This window comes from Babylonia areolata, chromosome 9 (genome assembly GCF_041734735.1).
Source record: "Babylonia areolata isolate BAREFJ2019XMU chromosome 9, ASM4173473v1, whole genome shotgun sequence".
NCBI lineage: Eukaryota > Metazoa > Mollusca > Gastropoda > Neogastropoda > Buccinidae > Babylonia > Babylonia areolata.
Genome location: NC_134884.1, coordinates 5615878 through 5637709, shown reverse-complemented (window position 1 = coordinate 5637709; position 21832 = coordinate 5615878). Strand labels below are relative to the sequence as shown.

The 21832-nt window shown below is 42.7% G+C and overlaps 1 long non-coding RNA gene across 2 annotated transcripts; it reads left to right on the top strand.

The window, feature by feature from the left end:
• Window positions 1–1156: 1156 nt before the first annotated feature.
• LOC143286026 (uncharacterized) lies at window positions 1157–12404 on the top strand. Of its 2 annotated transcripts, none has more exons than XR_013055743.1 (3): window positions 1157–1268; window positions 3992–4096; window positions 6059–12404. It is a non-coding gene; the product is annotated as an uncharacterized LOC143286026 (long non-coding RNA). The 2 variants fall into 2 exon arrangements; XR_013055744.1 differs by having other exon boundaries at window positions 1176–1275.
• Window positions 12405–21832: the final 9428 nt, after the last annotated feature.

Genomic DNA, 21832 nt, shown 5'->3' with positions numbered 1-21832 from the left:
GGCACACTCAACATCATTTTATGCGACTAAAATATTCTGTCATGAATATACTACAGGATGAATATGTTCAATTTTAGAACAGCACAAAGAACAGGACTTTTATTGCAAAATTGCAAACACTTATACATCAGTAAGAAACTTACCCGTCAGCTGCAAAAATAATAACATAGCGGAGCATTATGCCGGTAAATTCATTGGCCAGATGGCACTGGTAACACCATAATTTAAAGGCCGAGTTCTCTGTTGCCACTAAGTTATTCAGTTCCAACCAGAAATGGCAAAATACATGTATAAATACTTTAAAGTTCGCAATCCTTAACAATGTCTTGTGGAATATCCTGCATGTGCACACAACTTATTATTTTTACTTTTTGTTTGTTTGTGTTTAGTTTATAGTGTCCATAATTCCTCTGGTGGGTTTTACGACAATTAAATGAGTTCTGAGTTCACGACACACACAGCGAAAGTGACACACTCAAGACACTATCACTCTCAACTCAATCGTCAGTACTGGTCGAAGACATTCACAAGGCTAAGTTAATCGAGACACACACACACACACACACACACACTGTGACACACACACACACTGTGACACACGCACACAATGTCACACACACACACACACACACACACACACACGCTCACACACATACTTCAAGTGTTTGATTCGAAACTCGCTCTCTCCTGACTGTAAGTTGCATTGAAAAAAGTCGGACCGGAAAACCCTCGCCAAAGGCAGACAAAAACAAATACAGGTGTCAGTTTTCTCATTGTGTCGACGTGACCGTGAAAAGTCTTTCTATTCTCTCTGTCTCTCTCTCCTTGTCTGCGCACAGTGTGCGCGTGCGTGTCTCGCGAGCCTTTCTCACTACCATATTTTGGCCATGACACTTCCGGATATCTGCGTACATGCAAACGCATTGAGCTGGGTTGGTATGAAACTGAATGGTAACAGTGTGAATATATGAATAACGGTTAACTAGAATTGATGTTTATCATGATATAGACTCGTAGAAAAGTCTCTAATTTTTTCCCCATTAAAACTATAACAGAACCTATTGCGCGGAAGAACAACCCATACAACCGAAGCACTCCTAACCATATCCAATCAGCTTGCGGAGCGGAATCACGACGCGAGGGTTTTCATTCATAACCACGGAGCAGACAGCCAGGTCGGCTTCACAGCGGCGTTAACTCCAACCGAACAAACTTGACAAGGGTGTTGGCGCCAATATGTCGTTCTCCAAATAGAACAAGTCTCCATGGTATGATGTAGGGACATCTTGCCTCAAGATCAAACTTGTCAATATTCTTCCTGTTTTCGTTTGCTTTTCTATTTTACACTTATTAATCGATCTACAGTACGAGTTGTTCGAGCTAGCGGGGCCATCGAATCAACAATAACGCTGTTGCCACAAGAATATATATAACTTGTGTTCTGCTGTGCTGTGTAGAATTAGTTGAAATTAAGTTTTTTTTTGGTCAGGTCTAAGCCCCTAGGTTACTAGAATTGATGTTGAATGTTGGATAAGTCTGTTTAAATCCAAATTCGTGCTTAGTTTATCTCAAAATACTGTTTTACAGCGTAAAATAGCTATCCGTGATACTTTTGTTGTGATCAGTGACGAGTCAAAATGGCCGCCATGTTATTGTTAAAATGAACGAGCACCGTGAGAACGAAAAAGCTTCAGCAATGATTGTTCCTGCTTCTGTATTGTGAGTACTGTGAATACACTGCTTACCTCTCTTGCCAAATATCAGGGAGTACACTGGTTGTTCGTTATTAGTTGTTGTTGTTGATTAGTTGTTGATGAAACATTTAAGCCTGAGAAAAATTGTGCCAGGAAGCCCAGACCAATCAAAATAATTTTCCCTGATGTTAGTTCCAAAGAGATGGTCCTTAACAAATCAAAACACCTCAGAAACAACGAGAAACAGTCTTTCCGCAAAATGGTTATTGTACCAGATAAGACCAAAAAACAAAGAGAAGGTGACAAGAAACTGTACATGGAGATGAAAAGACAGAGGGACGAGGAAGGACTGGATGTCATCATCAGAAATGGTAAAATCATTCCCAGACCCAAACCTGGCCAGGATGAAAATGACAGAGCTGGTAACACTGGGGTACCAAGCTCAGAGCACTGACTCAAGAATACCAAAAGAAATGCTGTAAATAATGCAAATAAAAAAGATATGACAGTTACAAACAACAAGAGTAATGGTAATGTAAGGGGTGATAGTTACAGTCCTGAAGGTCTGAAGTTTTTACTATTAAACGCTGATAGTATTGGAAACAAAAAACAAGAACTGAATGCCTTGGCTTGGGATTTAAATCCTGACATTATTGCAATTGCTGAACTGAAACCAAAGACCCTGAGACCTGACTGTGGCTGGGAACCTGTAATTGATGGATATGTTTCATATACTAATGAGGGTGAGTGGGGGGTAGGCTTGTTTGCAAAGACGAATCTGAATGTGGTACGTAATACACAGCTGGAAGAAGTCTTCAGAGGTAAGCAGTGTATTCACAGTACTCGCAATACAGAAGCAGGAACAATCATTGCTGAAACTTTTTCGTTCTCACGGTGCTCGCTCATTGTAACAATAACATGGTGGCCATTTTGACTCGTCACTGATCACAACAAAAGTATCACGGAACCAACACATTTTCGTGGTAATCAAACAGCAAATATTTTGGATTTAGTGTTAGCAAACAGAGATGACTTGGTTTATAATGTTTTATATTATCCCCCTATATGTAAAAGTTACCACTCTAGTATTACTTTTGAAGTTGATACTGGTATTCCACTACCTGATAAGTCGAAAGGCAGACGCTATTTTTATGATAAAGGTGATTATGAGACAATGAGGCATGCATTGGATGACATTAATTGGAAAGAGACTTTGGAACTCAAATCTTTGGATGAGTGTTGGTCTTGCATTACTGATAAATTGAAGGAATTACAAGATAAGTATGTGCCATCTAAAGAGTTTTGGACTGGAAACAAAGTTACAAAAAGACTGCCCCACTTTCTGTTTTGGAAAAGATATGATTTAAATGAAGGACCTTCAGATGGTATAAGAAGTTTAGGACGACTGAAAATTATAATGCTTATGCACGTGCTCGAAATCAGGTTAAGAGGGCATTACGAAAAACTACCAAGGAAAAAGATGTCTATTGCAAAGAACATTAAAAGTGACCCAAAGAGACTGTTTAATTATATTGCATCACAAACTAAACCAAAGGAGATTATTCCGAACTTAAGCACACCTGGTGGAACTTTAACTAACAATGACAAAGAAAAGGCTGAGGTCCTAAATTTGTTTTTCTCTCGTGTTTTCACAGTGGAAGACGTCACCAATATTTCTTCTTTTGAGTCAGAATGCAAGGCTTCAACAGATTATGTTGAAGTTTCAGAAAAGATTATTAGTGACAAACTTTCACAGTTAAAGGTAAATAAAGCTACTGGTCCTGGTGGAATACACCCTTATTTGCTAAAAGAATTGCATAATAGTTTAGCTATTCCCTTAAAGATTCTGTTTGTTAAGACTATCACATGGTAAGATCCCACAGGCATGGAAAGTAGCACAAGTAAAACCAGTATTTAAGAAAGGTAACAAACAAGACCCTGGAAACTATCGACCAGTAAGTTTGACATCTGTTGTATGTAAAGTTTTTGAAGGTTTCATACGTGATACTTTGAATGAACATTTGATTGATAACGACTTACTGTCTGATTATCAGTTTGGCTTTACCAGTGGTAGATCCTGTGTGACTCAGTTGTTGAATACTGTACATGACTGGATGCAGTCACTTGAAAACAATAAACCAATGGATGCAATTTATCTGGACTTAAGAAGGCGTTCGATAAAGTTCCACTTTAAAAAAAAATCTTTTTAAAGGATGGTGATAATGATTAGACTGTTGACACCATTGCCATCAGTAAATAGACAAGTGAAGTGAGACAAAAAATGTATTATGTAACAGCTGCTTCAAGATTGGACTGTTCAACAATCACAGACTGCTCAAGTTGCATGGTTACCAGTGTGAATACAGCCCCCATTTTTCCAAGACAGGCCACTACTGTTACCGGTAAAGTTCATTTGAGATTTGTTTTTTGTTTTTTTGTATTTTGTTGTCTTTTAATGTGTGTGTTTAACAAGTATAGCAACTGAATATACATGTATACATAAAAAAAAAAAAATTAAAAAAAAAAGATGAAGAAAAGACTACTTTAATTACACATACTTAACCGTGACCCAACTAGTGCAGACTCCGGCAGGGGTCTGACATTCCTGCCTGTGCAAACTACTATCCGCCTATGCGGAGAAAATTAAACTACGGCCGATAACCTCCCGGAAGTAGGTAACCTGACTACTTTAGGATAAGACTTGCTCAGTATAAGTTTCAGTTTCTCAAGAAGGAGTCACTGCATTCCAACTAATCCATATATACTAAACCACATTTGCCAGGTGCCTGACAGCAGCATATCGCACCGTGCTTGTCAGGCCTTGAGTGCATGGATTTGTGTAGCTATCAGAGTGGATTTCTTTTACAGAATTTTGCCAGAGGACAACCCTTTTGTTGCCGTGGGTTCTTCTTTAGTGTGCTAGGTGCCTGCTGTATATGACTAGACGCTCCAATGATTTTCCAATTAAACTTGGGAGAAAGGGTGAGAGTGGGATTCGAACCCAGACCCTCACAGACACTGTATATTTGGCAGATAAGCGTCTTCACCCTCCTGTCACCTTGCACCTTAAAAATTGCGTTTCTGATGAGATAGTTTTTTTTGGTTTTTTTTTTTTTGGTTGAAGACAAAATTTGACAAAAAACAAGAACACCAGAGAATCGACAGACAAACAGAAAATACGGAAAAAAAAACTTAGCCGTATGGTATGAAGAGCACAGGAACAGGAGTCATAATGGCTACTGTAAAAAGAGGGCGCTAGTCAGGGGGGCAAAAGGGAGGTTACCTATTTCCGGGAGGTTATCGGCCGTAGCTACTTTCGTTTTCTCCGCATAGGCGGATAGTAGCTTGCACAAGACAGGAATGTCAGACCCCTGCCGGAGTCTGCACTAGTGGGTCACGGTATGTATGTTACTTAAACGTAATTTTAGATAGAAAATTTCCTTTTTCTCCAGTTCTGCTCAGCCCTCTTTGGCCCAGTGCCAAGAAAATCACTCACACTGTGCACTGCTTATAATTAGGTCGTGTTTCTGTCTGATATCTGTACAGCCTGCGTTGCTTACTGTTTGTCTATCTTGGCCAGTCTCTTCATTTTTCCATTTCTTCATTGAATTGTTCAATAAAAGTTTATCATTGTCTTCTTCCTGTTGACACTTCAATTCTTTCTGAGCAACAGCTAAAGAAAACAATTTTGGTAGTTTTAGTGCACCACGATCGCATAACTTGATCACAGTGTCCGACATTTTACTGAGCGAGTGAGGAGCCAAGCACAACACTGCAGCATAACACATTACTTGTTATGAATATTAGTGAAACAAGTTGCAATATGAATAGTGTCAAATAACATTGTCAAGCGGGATGGCCACAAGATCATTTGAAATGTACATGGAAAAAAATGGATCATGTTCAAAGTGTAATTCTGCTCTGCTCAATACATTTTTTTTTTTAATGCTCCATTTAGACTCGGAAGAGTTAATATGCTAAAATCATAACACCTGCTTGTTCATAGCGTGATGTCTGGTGGACATTCTTTTTTGAATTCAATATTCAGTGCTTTGATTTGAAATTGTATGAAGAATCTGACGCTGACATAGTGCAATGAAATTCAGTGACATTTTTATCAGCTAGAAATTTTACCATTTGTGAATGTTTTTGTTTTGTTTTTTATTTTTTAATCAGTAGACTTATGAAGTTAGCTGCTTTCGTAAACATTGTTGCTGTTTTCAAACCTCTTCCTTGCCCCTTTCCCTCCTTTGTAATTCTATTCGTAACCTTAATTAAAAGTCTGTTGCTGAGGTTGGGTAGACCTAAAATAAATCATAACACTTGACTCAATATGACAACAGGAAGTGATTGTTTATTTTCAGAGGAATATGGTGATCGAGTATCAAGAGGAGCCCATCTTCAATAAGACTGCATCAAAACCGGAGGAGAAAGTTTGTGAGGAGCCAAGCCTGCCTGAGGAGGATTTTCCACGAAACTCGCATTGGGAAAACCTGAACATTTATATTTCTGAAGAAGCGTATGTCTCTGAGTGTCTTCCGTCAGCTGTTTGTGATTGGCTTACCATTTTAGTGTCTATCATGAGCTACATGGGTCTGAAAGGTTTTCAGTTGTTTAACTGCATGACCAGAGTCCTGTCTTTGACTCCAAGACATGTAGCTGCTTTGATTTGGCCTCTGTACAAGAGGTGTCGTTGTCATTGTGTGACCATGCCATGTTTTAAAGCAGTGTTCCTCATTCTGTTTGTATGTTTGATCATCCCATGTGATGGAGGTTCTGTCATTGAAACCAGTCAAACATTACCAAAGGCATGTTTAAATTATGTCATTGAAAATGATTGCCCACGTAAGGATTGGGAAGACAGCTGGGATACGTTCAATCAAATGTGCTGCTCAAGCTTCCCTGGCACAGTATTCCATTGCCAGAGAAGACCAGACTCCTCAAATTTCCCAGCTTGCTTGCCAGATGAAATTGTTCCCAAAGGGTGTGCGGGAAACTTGACCAAAGATAAAAATGGATTCCCAAAGTTTGAAAGGGTGCCTTGCGATAACTCCACATTTGAATCTGATGACAGGGTCAGCTCCAGTTTAACATTTCCTTACTGTTTGAGGACCAAAAACAGGTGCAATGAGGAAGGAAAAGAGCTGTTGTGTCCAGGTGGGACTGTTGCAGACGATAGATGTACCTGTTCAGCAGGGTACGAGCCAGTTGGTGAAGGGTGTCAGAATGATGAGCAGGATGTCTGTTCGTGTGAGCCTTTAAACTGTCCTCAAGGAGAAGTTGCTGTGCACACACAGGTTCCGCCTGGCTCTTGTTATGATCTCATGAAAGAAAAGTTTGTCGTGCACTTCAGCTGTGAGAAATTCTCAACGACCACTTCACCACCCAGTGTCTCCCAGTCAAGTGCTGCCAGTGGCAGTGCTTCATGCATTTCACTCGGGATATTTTTCCTGATTGCTGTGATTGGCAAACATGGATAATGACAGGCATGAGCAAGACTGTCCCAGGGCTGTCCCATCAGTCCCTAATGGGGCAAAGGGAGAGAAAACAAATGCTGTGTCTTCTTTTCAAGTACACCATTTATTACACATACTCTGTTTCTTTCCCCATTCTCAGTAATTTCCAGCCTTTTATATGAGACTGAGATAAGAAAACCAGAAATACGTTCTTTGGTCTTTATTTTTCATGATCAACACACCAGTGTCTTCCTGTTATAAGCCCTGAGATGATCTTGATCTTGACTGGGGTTTAAATGACTTAGTTTTTCATGTTGGGCTGCTCTCAACTTTTGTACATGTACTTTGTTCTTACACACATAAAGTAAGTTTTAATTACACATACTTAACCGTGACCCAACTTGTGCAGACTCCGGCAGGGGTGTGACATTCCTGTCCTGTGCAAACTACTATCCGCCTATGCGGAGAAAACGAAAGCAACTTTGGCCGATAACCTCCCGGAAGTAGGTAACCTCCCCTTTGTCCCGCTAGCTTGCGCCCTCTTTTTCCGGCAGCCATCATGACTCCTGTTCCTGTGCTCTTCATACGGCTAAGTTTTTTTCCGTATTTTCTGCCTGTCTGTCGATTCTCTGGCGTTCTTGTTTTTTGTCAAATTATGTCTCCAACCAGGTCACATAATTGTGTAGCTCGACTGGGCAATCATGCTAAAATTAAGGCGCGATCGCAATCGATTCTCTGACACTCTGGGCCCTCTACTCATGACCCTCTCAACAACGCCAACCCGCCGCCTCCTCCGCTTCCTCCGGTCATCTCCAGACCTCCACTACCTCCTCCACCTCCTCTGGTGACTTCTAGAGGTTTGTTGCCACACACTCAGGTCAGTGTTGCCTTTAATGTCATTTTTATCGATCTGCGAACGCACTCGACGCGATCCGCGTTTTCTCGGCCCTGCCAGTCGGCAGTGTACAAGTCTACCTCCTCTCTCTCTTTACCCATACCCACAGTTGCACCAATGGAATGTGCCACAATCCCTTTGGGGAAACAACACCACAAAAAAAGAGAAAAAAAAAAGCAGCTTGTTTTGGATCCGCACGTTAGACTGGGCCCTATGTGCGATGTGTTCGTGGTGGCGGCCGTGACATCGGATCACGCGACCCCCCACGCGGCATGCCTCAACTGTCTCAGATCCAGTGGCGACCGAGGCGCGTAGGGAGGAAGGTGGACCTCTAGGGGACAAGCTTGCCCATACGCGTGCACCCCTTCCTCCTCTGGAGGCAACCCCTGCTTCGGCACCCTTGCCGGTTACCGCCACAGTTATTTCCCTTGCACCGGCACTGCTCCTCGCCTACAGTACCAAGCTATGCGGTGATGACCCCATCTGCCACACCGCCGATTGCTGCTGTTTCCCATCCACTAATGGCATCTCAGCAAGCTGCTCAACCAAACAATCAGCAACTCAACGCTAACTTGCTGCAGCAATTATGCACCACTCTGCTTCCCCGTGCCACACCTTGCGCCTGCACCGCCCCTCGCCCACAGAGCAGGTACATGCACGCCCCATTTGAACTTCGGCAGTGATGGATTCTTCTGCCCCATTGCCTAACTCTGCTGTTACCCAGACTAATATCGGCAATTCCACGTTGGAGTGCCTCTTAATAACTTGATCCTGCCTCTCGGCAGTGCTCGGGCCGATCTTGTCTATCCCTTTATCCGTCAACAAACAGCTGAACGTCGGTCCTCTCGCAGGAGCTATTCGCGAGGTTGGACCGCAGTTCAGCTACAGGGGGATGCACATCCCATGGCAAGCCAATGGACTTGTCACCCCCTCGTCCACGACGCCCATAACACTGGATTACAGCGCCGTCATGCCACATGCCCTGACCGTCTCGCGTCCGATGGCGACCGATTCGGGTTGGGCTGCCCACGGCACTAAGGGACATTATAATTATTCCCCTTGCAGCCGTTTTCACCTGTGTCAGTTACGGTGGCATCGAACCATGGACTCTCACACGCAACATGACACTCTTCCCTCTACAGCGAGGACACGTCGCACCAGGGGATATGTGCTCTGAGGACACCATCCTTTTCGACAATTATCGGCGCCAAGGGAGGCAACTTCGCATTTGTAACCTAGGCGGTTGAAGCTGCAGTTACTTTCGCCAACACATCACGTCACTCCTGCCCCCCGTGCTGTCCACCAGCGATGTTTTCTTTCGGTTTCTCATTGGGTCCTGATGTCCATTCATGGACTTTACACAACTTTGCATAGCAACTGCACCTTTCTTGCTGTTTCTCAGGCTATTGGCCACTGAACTTTGGGGTTCTTCATCCCCCCACACTTGCACACAATCCTCTGCAGGCAACCATCCATATTACCATTCTCTTCCGGTTATACACAATAACAGGAAAGTTGGGTCACGGTAAGTATGTTATTTAAACGTAATTTTAGATAGAAAATTTCCTTTTAAGGTTATTTAATGTCTGCTGTAAAACAAAATTACTTCTTTTTTTTTCCAATCATAACTCGCAGATCTATGCAATTGGAATGACAATGCCATGTTCCTTGAGAAAACATTGCACACTCCCTACATACATTTACCCTTATCGTTGATAAAGGGTTAAAGAAATACCACCATGTTTATATAATCAGATTGTTCTCGAGAGTGCAGCCTAAGGAATGGCTTTATATTGGTCTTGCATGCTGTATATGTGACTGCTTTTCTCTCTCTCTTTTTTGGGGGTGATGAATTTTTAATGCTGTTTTCATGTGTGCCTTATGCAAATTTGCAGAAAATATTGTTTTAAAAAACCACAGTAAATGATTGGATTAATATTGAAAACTAATCTTTTGGTGTCATATACTGTACCATGTCACCTCCTGTTTATATCATTTTTAAATGGAGTGTTTGGAAAATTTTGTTTTTAAGAATTCATGTTGTGTATTATTTTTGCTTTTGCTTTTTCATCAGAATGTACTGTTATTGAACTACTAAGAGTACTCTTTATTGGATTTTTTTTTTTTTTTTTAATTTTTTTTAAAACATTTTGTTAAGGTGATATGATTTTTTTATACCAGAAACTGCAAACAGAAACTGGACAAGAAAACGTGTGTATGTGAATGCAGATGTGGTCAATGAGAGAGAAAAAATATGTTGAATCAGTCATTGCCTGATCTGCAGTCAAACCAGGTTTCTGTCACTTTCCATTCTTGAGATTTTACGACTGGTATGCAAACATGAACTGAACAAGAAAAACTACACACACACACACACACACACACACACACATATATATATAAATTAGATGCATATGTGGTCAGTGTTAACTGTGTATCAATACACTCCTCTGCAGTGGTGTGTGAAACTGAAATGTTGCACACAATTGTTGTGAAACTTTACAGACATCAAATGAAATAGTTAAGATGACTTTAAAAGGTTACCCTGATTTTGTTTTCTAAAAACATGGCCCTTTTTTTTTTTCTTTTTTGTATGTGTTTTTTGCTGATGTGTTTTTTTGTGTTTTGAGATTTAAACATTTGTACTGGTTTTTGGTCTGATTTGGTGTGTGCATATGTATGTATGTGTATATATATATATATATATATATATATATATATATATATATATATATATATATGCTGAGGTATAAACAGTAAAGTTTGTGGACAGTGAGTTAATCTGTGTATTGATTACTGATTGATTGCTGTTGTTGTGTTTGTTTCTATTCAAGCGCGCTGGGTTATGCTGCTGGTCAGGCATCTGCTTGGTAGATGTGGTGTAGCGTATATGGATTTGTCTGAACGCATTGACACCTCCTTGAGCTACTGAAACTGAAACTGATTGTTTCTATTGTGATTGCTTTGTTGTGATTGCTTTTGTTGTAAAACGATCCTGTCAAGTATTGCCATTTTTATCTTTTTAAAAGTTTGGAGTAGGTATATAATCATTTTAATGAGTGAGTGAATTAGGTGGTTTTATTAGTGATGACAATTTTGAAAGTTTTGGATGGGCCAGATATTTTTTTTATCAACAAAACAAATCTGAGCTTTATAATTTTTGAGTGGTTTTACAAATTTCAGCTTTTTACATTCCCCCATGGGATGCCAGGGGTCTTGCAGTATAAATAGCATCCCCGCCTTCTGGAAGTTCTGTGCTGGAAATTTCCTCTTTTCTGTCACTCTCTTTGTTTTCTGCCTTTTTTCTGTCTTCACTGTTGTCTCCTTTTCCAGCCTTCCCAGTCCAGTTCCCCTTTCTGTTTTTTTCAAGCAAGCCTTGACACTTTTTTTTTCTCTCTTTTCCGCATTCTGTGATATACTATCTGTGCTGTTTTGCTCTGGCGATTAGGTAGTGAGATGTAAACACTGGGACGGGCACTAGCTGCCCATTCTGCAGTGTTATTTGCTTATATGGCCTTTTTTACTTATTTTTTGTTTGGCTTTGAAGTATTTTTTTTTCCTTTTTTATCATTTTTTTTGTAATCTGGGAATGATAAATTAAGTGGAATGACTGGCATTCTCATCATGGGCCAGTCTTATTTGTTATAAGCTGCTAAATGGTTGGGATACTGTGCCATGAACTGTTTTGTGGGTTTGTCTTAGTGGGTTTTTTTTGTTTTGTTTTTTGTAGATGTGACAGTTTTGTGTTGACGCGGTTGAGCATTTGTATGGTTTAACAGTCCTGATACAGCCCAGTGTGGTTGGCTGGACTGTAAGCTACCAAAGACGTGGAACAAGCTCCCTGATACCTCCGTTATACTGATTCCTTCGCATCTTTTAAATCTCGTCTCAAAACCCACCTTTTCCCTCAGCAATAAGTTCAATCGTGGCAGGTTTACTTCCTTTGCGTTAGCTGTGCTTGACTGTGTGTATGCATATGTATGTGTACATAACTACATGCATGTATGTGTATTGTGTGTGCATATGTTTATGCAAGTTTGTGCCTTCCTATGTGTGTGTATGTGTTAGGGTAGTTGTTAGATACACATGTATGTTCAAATGTATGTATGCTGTGTGTGTGTGTAGTCACATTTTGGTGTGTGTATGTAAGATAGATATAATGTTTTATGTTAACAAAAGCGTTTTTGTAAAGCACTTAGAGTAGATTTCTGGATAGTGTGCTATATAAGTATCCATTATTATTATTAAGAATAAGAATACATTTTTTAACATAATTACAGGTTTTTGCTTTTGGCTTTGCAGTACATAAATAGTATGCAATTTCATGGTGGAGGGAATAAAATCTACTTTTCATCGGAATAGTTTTCCAGTCTGATACTGTCCTGGGCTATCATGGAGTGGTTGTTATGTCATGTGTTTGTGACTGTGTGTAATATTCCTAAAAAGTCAGTCACACACAAAAAGGCATGTAGTTCATGTACATGAACCAACATTGTGTTAGCACATGGACTTGCATGCAAACTGTCAATTTTTTTGTACACACTTAAGATTCAACACTCACGGCTGGATTTTCTATAAAAAAAAAAAATATAAAAAAGCAGGGAGATTTTGCCAGCAGATTTGTCCAAGAACACGCACACACACACACATACATAAATATGTAAATGAATACCTGTATACATTTACACATAATGCATGACACAATAAGAGTGACAAGTGCAACATCCAACTGTTGGACTGAAAATCATAGTTTCAGGTTTGAATCCTGATTGTGGCATCAGTTGGGTTGATGAAGGGTGGAGATTTTTCCAGTTTCCAAAGTCCGCATATAATGATAATAATGATAGTACTTATATGGCACAAACTCCCCATGTAATGGGCTCTAACCCAGACAATCGTATTCCGACTACGCACTGGGCACTGCCGCCTGCGAGACCACATGTACCGAATGAAGCTGTCACACACTCCTGACTGCCCGTGTAAGACAGGCCCACAAACCCCGGAGCACATCCTGCAGTCCTGCCCCCTGTATCAAGATGCACGGACGCAGCAGTGGCCCTATGGAGCCACACTGGCAGAAAAGCTCTGGGGCACCAAAGAAGACCTTATCAAGACCACCACCTTCATTTCCAGCATAGGACTGCAAGTCTGAGACCATGATCACAGGGAACGCAGAAGAAAAGAAGAAAGGCTCTAACCGCCTTACATGAAACAACACTTAGAATAGTGAATAATAACATACCTCTACACATGAAAAACAATGTGTATCTTTACACCAAAACAGTACTGCAAACTGCAGGTACACACACACGCATGACAAAAATACCCAACACACACACCCGCCCACACAAACATCCACCCACAAACACGGCACACACTGTTTGGCTTCAGTAGAGGGCAAAGTGGGGTGGGCAGGAGGAGGGAAGAATGCAGACAATTAGCGATGCTTCATCACTCCCAAAGGCATGTTTGAAGAGATGGGTTTTTTAATTTTGTTTTGAAAGGGGACGTAGCTGGTAAGTGATGGAGATCCGGAGGTAGAGAATTCCGGACAGAACCGAAGTAATGTCATAACCTTGGGTTTTATTTGTATTTGCATTTCTTTTATCCCAACAGATTTCTCCGTGTGAAATTCGGGCTGCTCTCCCCATGGAGAGCGTTGTCGCTATACTACAGCGCCACTCCTTTTTTTTTTCTTTTTTTTTGTTTTTGTATTTTTTCCTGCGTGCAGTTTTATTTGTTTTTCTTATCGAAGGGGATTTTTCTACAGAATTTTGCCAGGAACAACCCTTTTGTTGCCATGGGTTCTTTTACGTGCGCTAAGTGCATGCTGCACGAGGGACCTCGGTTTATCGTCTCATCCGAATGACTAGCGTCCAGACCACCACTCAAGGTCTAGTGGAGGGCAAGAAAATATCAGCGGTTGAGCCGTGATTCGAACCAGTGCACTCAGATTCTCTCGCTTTACGGACGCGTTACCTCTAGGCCATCACTCCACATTACTCCATCACTTAAGAGTTGAATACAGTTCGCGAAATTTAACCAGCTATGGATGATCAATGCTTAAGTCGGTGGTGACCTCAAGAGCAGACAGTGAACCAGAGAAAGTGAGAATGTTTTTGAAGAGAGATTCATGCACCAGTTTCACACCCTGAGCAAGGGCAGTGAGTTCAGCTGTATAAACGGAACTGTTGGAATGAAGAATTTTTAACGAAAGGGAATCTTGCAGTGGACGGACACAGAACACAGCAACCCTCGCGCCTTCATCTGATTTTTGTCATTTTTAAAACCGTCCATAAAAACATTAGCGAAAGGGTGGGTTAGATAGTACTCGAAGCATTGTAGACAAGGGAACTAACTGGTGGTGTCTTTCCTGTGAGCAGCCACAGAGGTTTGTTCGGAAATTTAGAAAAAAAATTGATGGCTCTGGCATCGACGTCCAAGCTGTCACAGTGAGGATGAATGTGTAACCCCAAAGGTGGGATGCTACTGTCACAGTGAGGATGAATGTGTAACCCCAAAGGTGGGATGCTACTGTCACAGTGAGGATGAATGTGTAACCCCTAAGGTGGGATGCTACTGTCACAGTGAGGATGAATGTGTAACCCCTAAGGTGGGATGCTACTGTCACAGTGAGGATGAACGTGTAACCCCTAAGGTGGGATGCTACTGTCACAGTGAGGATGAACGTGTAACCCCAAAGGTGGGATGCTACTGTCACAGTGAGGATGAACGTGTAACCCCTAAGGTGGGATGCTACTGTCACAGTGAGGATGAACGTGTAACCCCAAAGGTGGGATGCTACTGTCACAGTGAGGATGAACGTGTAACCCCAAAGCTGGGATGCTGCGTGGACTTCGTTCAGATTTGTCCTGGTTCTGATAATTGAAAACGCGATCACACGCAGGATTACCTGGTTCGGGATATGATTTTCAGGCAGTAATTCAGAGCTAGTTTTAGTCTGCGGTTGTAAGGGAGGACTCGGCACATACTTTATAAGTTTTTATTTTTATTTATTTATTTAAGTAAGTAAGACGGTATTGCAGAACCATACATGTCACAACCACGGTCAAATATGGAGCGGACCAAAGCTCCACATACCCCTCCCACACCCACCCTATATGATCTACTACGCGCACGATGTTGAGCGCGGTCTGGCATGATGTTTTTAAGTACTGAATGTTTTTGATCACTGGTGATATCTAGCCTCTGTAACGACCTGAATAATGGATCTGAAAAATTGTTACGATCTCCCAGGTCAACATATGTGCAGACCTGCTAGTGCCTGAACCCCCTTCGTATGTATATGCAAGCAGAAGATCAAATACGCACGTTAAAGATCCCGTAATCCATGTCAGCGTTCGGTGGGTTATGGAAACAAGAACATGCCCAGCATGCACACCCCCGAAAACGGAGTATGGCTGCCTACATGGCGGGGTAAAAACGGTCATACACGTAAAAGCCCACTCGTGTGTATGCGAGTGAACGTGGGAGTTGCAGCCCACGAACGCAGAGGAAGAAGAAGTCTCTCAAGTCACGGAAATCGCCACACAGAGTTGCGGTTGCTGCCGGAATAATTGGTAGTGGTGTTGGAGGCTCTGGACAGAGGTAGTGCCTTAGGGGTCTGGCACGCTGCTCTCAACCTGACAGGGTGGACAGGCATCATTGGTCGTCCAGCTCTCAGTCGACTCTACCCAGGTATAGGCAGCATGTGTTGTGCAAATGACCCCCGCGTGTTTGTAAACCACCAAGAGCTTGGTCTCCGACCGAGGATAGGATAGGCGCTATATCAGTATCCATCTCAATCAGTATCCTAATCAGGACTCCTCCACCCGACAACGGCCAGGGCACAGCGAGGACCCCTCTCGGACCGCCAGCCAGGCCTACATCCCCACAGGACAACAGGACCAACGCCTCGACCTTCCGCGGAAAAGACCACAGCCACGAACAACTTGACCTTAAGGGTGAAATGTCAGAAGATCGTTAAACCCATCCCTACCGATCAGTCTAAATCTCTCGTGCTGGCTCCAAGCGCCACACCAGGCTGGTGGCCTAAACCACGTGAGGGGGGTGCTGTTAATTTGGCGCCACTGGGCGAAGGACCTCCTCGACGAGAATCCCCGACCAGGACAGAAAGGTTCCTAACAGGAACCGCAAGTAGCCGCAATGTTGGAGAATCATGTGTTGGCTTTGGTCAAACCTTGAGAGGGACTGACCCTGACAAGCTTTGTCTGCCTGTGATAGGTTATACACTGCATGACAACCATTTCTGTACCCATACCGGATGGGCCATCGCCCGAGTCATTAAGGACCACGCTTCTGGTAACTAATGACTGCTCTGTTGTAAAAAAAGAAAGAAAAAAGAAAAAAAAATCAGGCCTGGATAAAATGAATGCATGAACCACAGTTTAGGTTTCTTGATGCGCCAGATACTATACAACTGATCTGAATATGATGCAAAACAAACAAACAAACAAAAGAAAACAAACAAACAAAAATGTGTAAAATACGTTTCAGGCTAAAGTTATGCGTTTGTCATCAAGAAAAAATGTTTTACAAAAGATCAGACATAAGTAATGACAACAATATCTCCCAAGACATGTAACGCTATATAATGTTTGATCTTTATGGGCTGTTCGAGAATGGTCATGCAGACTCTATGCAACTTTGCAGCTTGCACAGAATCTTCGGATTTCCAGCACGTGACTCAGTCTCAGATGCCGTGCTTTACAGGAGTGGGCCGAAGACATAAATCATGACCGAAATCTGATATCATTGCCACAGCTCTTCCGGGTCCTAACTTCAGATATTTTGTATTGCATTGGCACTATACATGTTTAGACAATCACCTCGAAGAGTATTCAAAAATCAATGGAAGTTTCAGTTTCACTTTCTCAAGGAGGCGTCACTGCGTTCGGACAAATCCATACACGCTACACCACATCTGTTGAGCAGATGCCTGACCAGCAGCATAACCCAACGCGCTTAGTCAGGCCTTGAGTGCATGCTTACATATTTGTGTACCTATGAAAGTGGATTTCATTTTACGTAATTTCGCCAGAGGACAACACTCTCGTTGCCATGGGTTCTTTTTCAGTGCGCCAAGTGCGTGCTGCACACGGGACCTCGGTTTATCGTCTCATCCGAAAGACTAGACGCTCAGTTTGATTTTCCAGTCAAACTTAGGAGAAAGGGCGAGAGCGGGATTCGAACCCACACCCTCACGGACTCTCTGTATTGGCAGCTGAGCGTCTTAACCATTCTGCCACCTTCCTCCTAATCAATGGAAACGAGAGAGAAAGAAGAAGAAAGGAAGAAAAGTAAAGGAAGGAAAACAGCAACAACAACAACAACAAAACCGCACTGCAAACTGCCACTTAACTCACTCAGTACGGCCAGTCCTCTCTTCTCCTCTACACAGACCCCTCGGATGTCCAGTGGGTGTCTCAATGACCCAACCTTTAGCTTCCGTCGTCAGAATTGTGGTATTCTTTGTCAACATTCACCTCTTCAGTATAAGAGCCTTCCGCTTGCAATATTTTGATGATGGTAATTGGGGTGCAACGCTGTTAACGTCGTCTCTTTCGCCGTTCGTATGGAGAGAGTTAAACATGTTGAACAACTCTTGAAGTAAAAACTTTTCCAGAGACCTGTCAGTTTTCACCGAGACTTGAAAAGTGCGCGTACTTAAAGTCTTAACTCCCGAGAGCAAGGTTTCGGTTGCGCATGCGCACTAGAGCCTATCCATAAAAGGGAAAGGGGCGGAGTTTATCTATAAAAAGCGCGAGCACGTGTCCGGTAGAAATGTAAACATGCGGGAGGTGAAAGCAAAACAAAGACCGACTCACTGTTAGCGGAGAAAGTGTACTCCTGCCACACCTGCTCCCAAAACCGAAACTGCTTCCTCTCCAGCACTCTCACTTCAGACTGGCGCCGGGGGTTACGAGCGTCAATCACAGTTTTTGTGGAGGTCACTCGCCGGCTGTTTATGTGATCATTCCAGTCCAAGAAAGGTTAGTAGATCGTCATATTTCTCTCCGTTTGCATGTTTTACAAACAATGTGGTCGTTTACGGTTGCCAACGTCGAGGGGCTGTCTGCATGCTTTCCAATTCTCACCGGACAGTACCACGTGCTGGTGCTATTTTTATCTGACAGACACGTCTAGCGCAAACACAAACGGCTCTAGCTCCGCCCCTTTTCTCTGCATTCAAATTTTGTATTACGTGTAGCTGACACATTTTGTACTTTCCAAAGTCAATTCAGGTCTAGATTGGAAGCTGCTAGGCAAATCTCGCTCTCTGCCATAAATGAAGCCAAACCGTAGCTTTATTAGGCTTTTATTTTGAATAAACCTTCACCGACGTCACAGTGTCAGACTCTGGTGAGAAACTGGCTTGATTCAAATCGCCCGCCATTTATAGTCCGGTTCAGGCTTTAACTTTCAACTGCGGCCCTCTTTTTTCGTGTCAATCAAGCCAGCCGAGCGAGTTGCACAATGGCAGCGTTTTGTCGGAATTCAAACACAGTGCCACCCGAAGTCGCTTCGGGCACTGAGGTAAGGTAAGTGACCGTGTGTACTGTATATCCTTTGTACAGTGGCCGCAAGCCAAATCACACCTTGAGCCCTGGACAGGAAGCTCAAGCAAGCCGGCAGTCCTCTGACCAGTAATCTTACACACTGACTACCACAATGTCGGAGTCAACCATGCAGTGCTGATGGGGATTTCTTTCTTCTTTTTCTTTTTTTTTCACGGACAACGGTTTTGTGGTTGCGAGTGGAGGGATAAAAAAAAAAGTCGGGGCCGATAAAACATTACTGGAAGAACGACACTGTTACATGAAGAACAAAGTATGGAACTGGACTGAGACAGTGGAAAGCGATCTTTTAATCAAACTGTTGAAGAGGAGAGAGAGAAAGAGAGAGGGAGAGAGAGGGAGTCGGTGCTTACTGACAGAAAGAGAGAGAGAGAGAGGAGTGTTTGTGGGAGGGGTTAACTCTCTCCATACGAACGGCGAAAGAGACGACGTTAACAGCGTTTCACCCCAAATAAACCATCAAAATATTACAAGCGGAAGGCTCTTATACTGAAGAGGTGAATGTTGACAAAGAATACCACAATTCTGACGACGGAAGCTAAAGGTTGGGTCATAGAGACACCCACTGGACATCCGAGGGGTCTGTGTCGAGGAGAAGAGAGAGGACTGGCCGTACTGAATGAGTTAAAAGTAGGTGGCGAAAGTGACCCGAGCACTGAGGCCCCAGTTCCTGACCAACAGCAGCGCGGCCAGTTCAGTCAGCCAGGCCGGAGAAGATAATTGTTCTGATTCAGTTCTGTGCCGCCGCGAGACGTTATCCACTGAGCGTGGGGGGGTTGGAGTTCACTGCTCTGCCGTGCTGTCATGAGATGATAATGACACTTGTGATGTGAAGGGTTTGACCGTGAGGCTTTCCGACTGGAGGAGGTAACACCGTTTCTGTTCTGTTCTTGCACCATGTGTCTCTGTCTCTGTCTGTCTGTCTCTTACTCGTGTGTGTGTGTGTGTGTGTGTGTGTGTGTGTGTGTGTGTGTGTGTGTGTGTGTGTGAGTGTGTGGTGTGTGTGCGCGCGCGCGCGCCCAGTGCACACACACACACATATATATATATCTTTAGATATATATATATATATATATATACATAATACATATATATAGATAGATATATGTATATATGTATACATCTATCTCTGTGAGTCTCTCTCTCTCTCTCTCTCTCTCTCTCTCTATATATATATATATATATATATATATATATATATATATATTGTCAGTTTGTGTATGTATATATCTGTGTGTATCATCCACGTGTAAAGAGAGAGAGACGACATGACAAAAGAAATCCATGATATATCTCTCTCTCTCTCTCATACCGTATATGTATTAATGAACAAATATAGGAACAATTCCGCCTCCCCCCCCCCCCCAACCCCATCCCCCCTCTCTCTCTTTCTCTTGTCGCTCTCCCTGCCTGTCTGTTTGTATGCCTGTCTGTCTGTCTTTGTCTGTCTGTCTGTCTGTCTCTACCCATCTAGCTACGTAACTATCTCCCGCTTTTTTTCTCGCGGTATTTCTGTGATTTTTCTCTTGCTTCTGGATGAAAAAAAAAGCAAGTATGCTTAATCTATTACCTCCAGAAAATAAAAATTATTCTCTCTCTCTCTCTCGCTCTCTCTCTCTCTCTCTCTCAGCACTGATGCATGTCCATGCATATATAGTGTTTTGTTCGTTGTTCATGTTAACGTCTTTTCACTGGAATTGATATTAGACGGTGTGTGTGTGTGTGTGTATGTGTGTGTGTGTGTGTGACGTGCGTCTGTCTGTGTGTGTGTCTGTGTGCGCGCGCGCCGCGAACATGTGTGTGCGCGCGCCCAAATGGTCATCACGTTTGTCAGAGCCGATTTTGGCGGTGAAACGTATAATATATATGTATGTATGTATGATATATATATAAAGTTGAAACGGTCGCAACAGAATCATGAAACCGCCTCCCGACAGCTCCCCTTAACACCGTGTCAAACAACTGTGTGTGTACAGCACTGCGAACACATTCCGCATTATCAGCCGAGCAAGGAGGGCCTGAGGTGGCAGGATGGTTAAGACACTCACCTGCCAACAGAGTCAGTTGGCCTATCAGTGAGGATCTGGGTTCGATTCTCTCTCTCAGTCGCTCACTTGTGTAAACAAAGTGAGTCTATGTTTTAACCCGGTGTTCGGTTGTCTGTGTGTGTGTGTGTGTGTGTGTCTGTGTGTCCGTGGTAAACTTTAACATTGACATTTTCTCTGCAAATACTTTGACAGTTGACACCAAATTTGGCATAAAAATAGGAAAAATTCAGTTCTTTCCAGTCATCTTGTTTAAAACAATATTGCACCTCTGGGATGGTCACAAAAAAATATAAAAAAGAAGCCTAATTATCATGCAAACTGCATTTACTGTTATATTTATATTTTTTGTATTCTCTAAACTTGGCACTTTGACCTCTTATTCTGACACAACAACAAGAGGAGCCATTACTATCATTTTTTGTTCAAACAGGAACTTCTTTTGCTAAGCATGGAATTTGTATTTATTTTGCAAACGTTTTGGTGCAGATAGTAAAAAAAGGGAAATTACTCTGTAATTAATGCTAGGGGACTTAATTTATCACTAGTGAGTTTTGAAGGCCTTGCCTCTCTTGTTCAGTCTTGGTTTGACTGGAAAATTCAAACCGGCTCAGCCGGGCGGCGTCAGTGTAGTCCCCGTTCGGATGAGGCGACAAACGCCGGTTGTGCAGCACGCACTTGGCGCACTGAAAAAGAACCCACGGCAACTGAACAAGAGTTGTCCTCTGGCAAAATTCTCCCAAACAAATCCCCTCTGATAAGTACACAAATTAATATGCATGCGCTAACACCTCGCCTGGCTAAGCGAGTTTGGGTTATGCCGCTGATCAGGCCGGCATTTCGCTGCCTAGCAAATGTGGTGTAGCGTATATGGATTTATCCGAACGCAGTGACACCTCCAAAGTTGAGAAGCTGAAACTGAAGGCTGAGCAATAACCCGATTCGGAAGTTTACCAGTTAAATCTGCCTTGCCAGTCAGCCGGTCAGGCCCGTCATGTGATACGAAACGAAGGGAAACGACTCGTCCATCCACCACCGCTATTTTGTCATGCTTTGAACGTTTTTAGTCGCCTTGATACAAGTCTGTCATGTGTTTTGGTTTCCACGTCCGTCAGGTTGAGTAAACTCCATCATTTGGCCTTGT